General features: G+C 44.4%; 1 pseudogene; it reads left to right on the plus strand.

Annotated features, from left to right (window-relative positions):
- Positions 1 to 494: 494 nt before the first annotated feature.
- LOC135975145 (olfactory receptor 10A4-like) lies at positions 495 to 3,700 on the plus strand (annotated as a pseudogene).
- The last annotated feature ends 5,219 nt before the right edge of the window (positions 3,701 to 8,919 follow it).

The raw sequence follows: 8,919 nt of genomic DNA on the forward strand, positions 1-8,919 counted from the left end.
GTGTGAGAGAGAGAGCGAGAGAGAGACTGTCTCTACCTGCTTGGGGTACTGAGCCATCCTCAGTTTGTATGTGCGTGCACATGTGAGTGAGTGAGTGACTGTCCCCCCCACAGGAGGAAATGAGCCATGCTCAATGTGTGTGTATGTGCCACTGCTGCCCCCTCCACTTGTAAACAGCCCCATAGACTCATTCATGGCCACGGTGGTCAGGAAAGATCTTTCATTTACAGCTCATCCAAAAGATATAACATCCACCAGAAATAGTGTCCCCTTCCGCTGTGATGAGTTGCTGAGGGTCAGCACCAACTTTAAGGGGAGAGCGCCCCCTGCTAATCCACCCTACCCACCCTTTGCAGCAGAGGTCTCCCAAGCGCCATGCTGGGGCACTGTGCTAAGCAGCCATTCTGATGGGAGATGGTCCACAGCTGAGCCCCTCACCTTGCTCCTTGCGGCACAGGGCCACGTGGTGCCCTGCTGAAGCACAAGGGGTCAGCATGGACCAAGAGACAACCGAGCCCCACCAGGTGAGACCCCACCCAGCTCTTTGCAGCATGTCATCCCTTGGAGCTGGTCTGGAGCATGGGGGTTACACTGACCCACAGAGGAGAATGTCCCTTAATGAGTCCTCCACCCTATTCCCTGCTGTACAGCGCCCCTTACTGCTGAACTGGGACGTTGGGATCAATGAAGCTGAGAACATCCCACAGAGCCCTCCAGGCCCATCCCTATAGATCAGCGCCCACTGGTGCTACACTGGGGCATTGCTTCCAGCACTGACTAAGGGGGAAGTGTGCCTCAAACTGAGAATCCCACCACAGTCCCAATAGCACAGCCTCCTTCTTCCATGCTGGAGTAATGGGGTGAACACTGTCTTAGAATTGAGAGTGCTCCTAGCTGAGCTCATCACCCCACTCCCTGAAGCGCACTACCCCCAGCACCACTCAGCTTCCACACAGAGTTTATTCTAATGCTCCTGGGAACTAGCCCTGATTCTGGTCCCACTGCAAACTTACTGGAGTAAAAGGGAATAGTCCCACTGACTTCTTATGGGCTTTGGATCTGGTCCTCTAGGAGGGAAATGGGCCCTGTGATTGGGACAGTGGAGTCTAAGACTGAGGACTCCTGGGTTCTGTTCCCAGCTCTGGGAGGGGAGTGGGGTCTAATGTTTAGAGCAGTTGGGACTGGGAGTCTGAGCTCCTGGGTTCTAATCATGGTTCTGAGACAAGAATGGGGCACACAATCTGAACATCGGGGAACCGGAGTCATGAGCCTTGGGCATTTTACCTTAGTCAACCCCGACTCTGTGTTGTGTTGCTTTGGACAAATCATTCCTTCTTCTAGACAAAATGTTATCACACAGTTTACCACAGTTAGTAAATCCTATTATGATTTTCATCTAGAAAATACACACGATGATGATGATTGATGATACAACTTTCTACGAAATGACTTCCCTAGTGAATTTTGTTTTGTTGCAGGTTGAGGCAGTATTGTTCTTCCTTTGAAGAATATTACAAGAAATTTCCTTTAGGGAGTAGGTCCCAGAAGCCAGTGAATGAAATAAAAACACCTCTCTTTCCTTCAACACACTTAGCGTCTGCAGCTGGGAGAGGGAACTACTCTTCTTAAACAAGGTAGGCTATTGATGAATGACTTAAGCCCCCAACCATTCTCCCACTGAAGTGTATGGACATTGTGCCCCAGTCTGCAATGGGACCAGGATTAAGTCATTGGTTTCTTCATTTGAATTTTCCATACAGTGGCAGAGAATCTTAGAGTGTGTGTTTCTGAGCACCTGGGTTGTGTCTGTATTCATAACTATCTATCTATCTATCTATGGATGTGTGTGTGAAACACTATACCCCATATTCTTCATAGAAATAATGTTATAATATGGTTATAGCATATCTAAGATGTATATTATGCAAGATGGGTCTGCTGAGAGATCATTGGAAAGTTTGTGATCTGCTGAATATGATTATCCTATTTATATGCATGTATCATTACTGTATTTGAATTTAGGACTATTGACTATGTAACAATTACAAGTTGGTTTACACCTGGAAAACGCCCACCACACAGAATGAAATCAGTATGGATTGGCCATTGGGGAGAACAATAGGACTTTGAAGATGCTAATCTCCCACCTTCCTGAGAAGCTTCCTGGGATGCCACAAAAATAAATAAATAAATAAAAATAATTACCCTCTTTGCGAAATCTTATTTTGGTAAACATTGTTATAGAATAGAATAACATTCCTGAGGGGAAAACAAAAGAAACGCAGAAAGGAGAAAAGATCCCTTTTTTAATTTCCATGGAGACAGAAAAAAAATGTGTTCAAAGAAGAAGAATAGAACCCCCGATGCTGGAAACTGGTATACCTCCATTGCTGGTATAAAGTGATGTAGCTCATTTAGAGTCAATTCATCAGACCCCCGTCTGTTGCAAATCAGCTGTAGTTCCACTGGTGTCAAAGTGGTCGGCTCTCCAGCTGACCTATATTGGCACAGCTTGATTGACATCAATGTGGCTCCACCAGCTTATGCCTGATGATGATTGGGTCCAGTTATATATTTCTATGCAGAATTGCAGCAGGTTTTAGTCTGAAGCATCCCAACAGAAAGGAAACCAGTATGAATTGTTTGATTCACATCCACATGTTTAGTATTCCTCAGATTCAGTCTCTTTCTTTGCCACCCTTACAGACGACCTATTCTGAGAGTGACCCTGGAGAGAACCAGACCATCTCTGATGTATTCATCCTGGTGGGGTTTTCAAACCTTAACAAGCTGCAAATCGTTCTGTTCCTGGTGCTTCTGGTCATGTACCTGGTCACCCTGATGGGGAACCTGCTTGTTATCCTCCTTATAAAGCTAAACCCCTCACTCCACACCCCCATGTATTTCTTCCTGGTGAACCTGTCATTCTTGGAAATATGCTACACCAGCAGTGTGGTCCCTCAGCTGCTGGTTCACCTCTTGGTGGACCAAAAGACCATCACCATCGCGGGCTGCACTGCCCAGATGTACATCATCTCCATCATGGGCCTGACGTGAATGCTGCCTCTTAGCAGCCATGGCGTACGACCGCTACATCGCCATATGTCACCCCCTGCACTGCAGAACTATCATGAGTGGCCAGGCATGTGCACAGCTCATGGGTGCTTCATGGATCATCGGCATCTCAGTGGAAGTAGTTCAGACCACTTGGATCTTCAGTCTGCCCTTCTGTGGCTCCAACCGCATCCACCACTTCTTCTGTGACATCCCACCAGTGTTGAAGATGGCATGCACGGACATATCCAAAAATATGATTATGGTCTTGACTGTGTCAGTTTTGTTCATTATGGGCCCTTTTTTGTTGATAACCCTGTCCTACATCTGCATTATCTCCACCATCCTCAAGCTGCCGACAGCAGAGGGAAGGCATAAAGCCTTCTCCACCTGCTCCTCCCATCTCAGGGTGGTGACTTTGTTCTACGGAATGGACCTTTTTACCTACCTGAGGCCCAAGTCTATCTCCACCCCAAAGAGTGATCAAATGATTTCCCTCGTGATCACAGTTGCAGCACCTGTATTGAACCCCATAATATACACTCTGAGGAACAAAGACGTGAAGGGAGCCTTTAGAAAAACAGTAGAGAGGATCATCTTTTCACACAATCGGCGAAAACAGAGAATGAAAATTAGACTTACTTAAAACAGGGGGAATGAGGGAAATAAATATATGTTTTGTTGAATTACTGCCGATGACCCTCACTTTTTAATTGAAATGTTGCCATTTGAAAAAATTGGACTTGTAAACCTATCAGGAGAATGGGAAGAGAAACTTGTGTTACCAAAAAACCCCAAATTTTAAATATCTTCAAAATCTGGAATGTCAAAGAAAAAAGAAGCTTAAAATGGAAATCCTTTCATAAAATGTTCACCTTGGTTTTTGCAAATTTTACAATTTTCACCAAAATTTTAATGATGGAAAAATCCAAACCATCTCTACAGACAACTCCATTTAGGCTTTTCCTTTTCCTGCTCTGTCGGTCCATTGCAGCATTTCAGGATTTGGATTTGGTTGGGCTGAGTTTTTTTGGCTGTCTAATGGATTTCCCCGGTGCTCCCTGTTGCCTAATTTTAAATAATATTTCTCAGCACTTATGAACAGTTTCCTATGTAAGACTCTGATGGATCTTTCAATGCCTAACCTGATCAGATCACACAACAACTCTTGAAGCTGGCTCTTGAATTCCATGGCATTTTGTACAGGTTCAGAGGTCTATGCTAACAGATCATGGCGTATATCATAGATTCATTGATTAAAAGGCCATAAGGGACCAATGCTGATAATCTAGTCTGACATTCTGCTTAACGCAGGGCAGAGAGTTTTACCTGGTGATTCCCGAGTCAAAGAAGCACTGTACATCAAGAAAATTGTAGATATTAGATGATTAACATTTGTTCATAATTAATGAACAGGTTATGTAAAATTCAATGGATAATGTGTTGACTAAAGAATGGAGGAAAATTAAGCAATAGAAAATGTGCAAATGTATGAAAATATGTATAAAATATGTAAAATTATGTATATATATGTACATATACAAAAACATATGTACATATGTAAAATATGTATAAAATACATATGTAAAATACATAAAAAATAAGAAAATACATATAAAAATGGGCTGGAGAAATGCTGGATCAGAAATCGATGAATGAAACCGAAGGACCCGAACAGGAGATCCAGGCAGGTGAGGAGGACTGACGTCATGGAGGAAGGAAGGACTTTTCAGTGCCCCAGAATGTCTTAACTTGGGAACATTCACTTATTCTGTCTTGTCTGTTATTACTTGTGAGGCAGAAATGTATGTCCAGACACTACAAGTAAGATTAATTCTGTTTTAAATTGTATTAAATAAAGGCAAAACTGATTAAGCCTAAATTGGATGGACATGTGACTCGGTTTCCCATTCTACACTCCCAACAATGTACACAATTTGATAAAAAAGGTAAAGCCCACATAAATGCTCTCATCTCTGCTTTGTTAATTCATTTAGCAAAGGTGTTGCCCTTATACAATAATAATCAGAGAAACAAGCCGTGTCCTGTCAGCGAACACATGTATTAAGTTAGTATACACCCCATTATGTGAATACATGGCAGTTCTACAAACTGAATTAGCGTATGTTCTTCCCAGTGTTCTGTGCACTCATGCTAACCTACACCTCACACTACCAAGCAACAGTATGACTTAGTATTTAACATAAGCAGATAAGAAATTTGTAAAAGTCAAGATACATTAATTCAGTAATGATCAGTGATCTCCTGCCATCCATCTCCACCCTCTGACAAACAGAAGCTAGGGACACCACTCCTTAACCATCTGGGCTAATAGCCATTAACGGACTTAGCCTCCATGAATGTATCCAGTTCTCTTTTAAACCCTGTTACAGTCCTAGCTTTCACAACCTCCTCAGGCAAGGAGTTTCACAGATTGACTGTGCGCTGTGTAAAAAAGAACTTCCTTTTATTTGTTTTAAACCTGCTGCCCATTAATTTTGTTTGGTGGCCCCTAGTTATTATATTATGGGAACAAGTAAATAACTTTTCCTTATTCACTTTCTCCACACCACTCATGATTTTATATACCTCTATCATATCCCCCTTAGTCTCCCCTTTTCCAAGCTGAAAAGTCCTAGCCTCTTTAATCTCTCCTCATATGGGACCCGTTCCAAACCCCTAATCATTTTAGTTACCCTTCTCTGAACCTCTGTATGCAGTATTCAAGATGTGGGCATGCCATGGATTTATATAAGGGCAATAAGATATTCTCTGTCTTATTCTCTATCCCTTTTGTAATGATTCCTAACACCCTGTTTGCTTTTTTGACTGCCGCTGCACACTGCATGGACGCCTTCAGAGAACTATCCATGATGACTCCAATATCTTTCTCCTGATTAGTTGTAGCTAAATTAGCCCCCATCATATTGTATGTATATTTGGGGTTATTTTTTCCAATGTGCATTACTTTACATTTATCCACATTAAATTTCATTTGCCATTTTGCTGCCCAATCACTTAGTTTTGTGAGATCTTTTTGAAGTTCTTCACATCTGCTTTGGTCTTAACTATCTTGAGTAGTTTAGTATCATCTGAAAACTTTGCCACCTCACTGTCAGGGGTGGCTCCAGGCACCAGCACAGCAAGCACCTGCCTGGGACGGCAAGCCACGGGGTGCGGCCTGCCGGTCGCCCTGAGGGTGGCAGTCAGGCTGCCTTCAGAGGCATGCCTGCGGGAGGTCCCCCAGTCCCGAGAGGCACCCCTGCTCTTACACACCCCAAATACTCTGTCCAGCGCCTCCCAAATACCATCTCCCAGTACACACACACACCCCAGCACCCCGAAATACCCCCTTGAGCTCACCCCCCCGCAGCAGTGTCCTCTATTAGGGAACTTGAAATAAAGGTGGGGTCACCCCAGATACAGTTGAATTTTAAAGGCAGGTGTTTCTGTTCTCCCTTACGGTGTGACCGCACTGGGGCCAGGCTCTGGAAGTCTCAGTGAGCTACAATCCCAGCTGGGTGCCCAGAGGGCAGTTCCAGGAGGACGTGGTGATTCCCTGCCCATCCTGGGCAGAGGCAGCGTTGCCCTTTTCTCTCCCCTCATTCCGAAGGCTTGGCCCGGACCTGTGTCACAAGGTTGTGTGAGTTGGGTACACGTTGGGAAAAGCCCCGAGGGCCCCCACTCAGGCTGGTTCAGAGAGGGCAGCAGAGCCCGGAGGCCTCCAGCCTGGCTCTCTCTCTCCTTCCCCTTTCCACCTAATACCTTGTGTATCCCGTTGCGGCTGGGCTGAATCTTGCCCAGGGGGCCCAGCCGAGGGACACACCGTCTCTCTCTCGCTCTACCAGAGGTCTCTCCCGGAGTCAGGGTCACCGTCCACTGATGGAAGAGGTGCCTGGCGGTTGTGGGGTCAGTCCACCAGCTACCTCATCCCTGGAGCGCAGGGTCTCTCCTCTGACCCACACAGAGGGAGCCCTCATTGCTCAGTGTATAACAGGGGGGTCGCTTAGCCTCCTGTACAACACGAGCAAGAGCCTTGTGTCCAGCAAGTATAAATGGGAGTGGTTCCCCCCGGGCTTTGTCTGTGGGTCCGGAAGCCCGGGGAGGGCACCGCCCCTCACTCCCAGGCTGAGGTGGCCGCATGGCCGGAGTGAGACTGCTGTCTAGCCCTGTCCACATGCAGGACAGAGAGGGGGACACAGGGGCACACACCAAAGCTCCTCACCTATGATATAGGAGCAAAAGCCCCATGGACTCTCGTCCTCTGTTTTACAATTGTACTTCTTTTTTCTTTCTTTTTGTGTGTGTGTTTTTTCTTAATAGTTATATTTTTACGTTTTTAATATATTTTACATGTATTTCCTTTTTGATTTTATTGCTGTTTATATATATTTTAAGTTTTATTTTATTTTATTTCCCCTTTTATGGTTTTTATGTATTTTACAATTCTTTTATTTTTCAGTTTTTATTATTTTACTTTTTATAAGTCTGTTAATATTTTTGTATTTTATTCATTATTACTATTTTAAATTTATTTTGCACTTTTTATAAATGTATTATTTTTTCTATTTTTTATTCTACTTTATGTGAATCGTATACTCTGTTGTCCAGTCATTTGGGCTCCTATCTTCTTTCACTCCAGTGAGGATCTTCAGCCTCTCCAACCCATCATCGTAGTCATGCGCCGCCCCAGCCGAGTCTCTTTGTCCCCTGACTCCAGCCAGACCCTCCACCACCACCATTCCGATTGGCGGTAATTCAGCGGCGGGTCCCTCAGTCCCTCTCGGAGCGAAGGACCTGCCACGGAATTACCACTGAAGAGTGGAATGGGTGCGATCGCGCCGCTGCGGCTTTTTTATTTTATTTTTTTTTTTGCCACTTGGGGAGGCAGAAAACCTGGAGCCGGCCCTGGAAGAGATTATCTCGTGTTTTTTCAAAGACACAAACTACAGCACTAGCTCCGTAGGGAAATGTTATTAGGCGACAGTTACAGGCCATTCCATCATCGATGTTGCTCTGCATGAAATGTCTATTCGGGGCCAAGCGGGAAAAGGTTCTGCTCCCGCAGGTGAATTATATATGTGTCTTTATACTCCAGACTCTTATCAAGCCATTGGTTCTAATTTACAGCAACATTTGAGACCTGCAACTCCCACTGAACTCAATGAGACCTCAGCCCCTTTGCAAATCAAGCCCACTCTGAACAATGATGAATGGAAAATGATCAAGGACCATACAAGGTCCAAGCACATCTCCTGACCTTGGCCACCTTCTGGAGCATAGGGCGGGCAGTATATTAGCTGTAACAAATAGTTACACTGTTGGAGTAATTAATTCCCTTAGTGTTAATTAATTTTCCTCACTGCTCTGAGGCTTGGGATTGGCTCTGACAGAAGGGTAATACATTGCTCTGTACGAACAAAAAAGTGTAAAGCTGCAGGAGCTGAAAAAGCAAAGTCTTTGACATCATTTCTGACCATTGCCTGACCCTCCAGCAGCCCCACACTCTGGTGCCCCTGGTGCCCATTATACAGTATAGACACCCCCTTTAAAAAAACTTTTGTAGTGATAATCAAGATGGCCCATTTAAGACAGTTTGACAAGAGGGTGTGAGGATACTTAACATTAGGAAATAGATTCAATGTGTGTAATGGTGTGTAAAGTTTTTTTTCTCTTGCTGACAATAGCCCATCTTAATTAATTAGCCTTTTAGAGTTGGGAGGGGAACTCCCACCTTTTCATGTTCTCTGTATGTATATATCTCTCCTCACTATATGTTCCATTCTATGGATCTGATGAAGTGGGGTTTAGCCCATGAAAGCTTATGCTCAAATAAATTTGTTAGTCTCTAAGGTGCCACAAGTA

Source organism: Chrysemys picta, chromosome 13 (assembly GCF_011386835.1).
Source record: "Chrysemys picta bellii isolate R12L10 chromosome 13, ASM1138683v2, whole genome shotgun sequence".
Taxonomy (NCBI): Eukaryota; Metazoa; Chordata; order Testudines; family Emydidae; genus Chrysemys; species Chrysemys picta.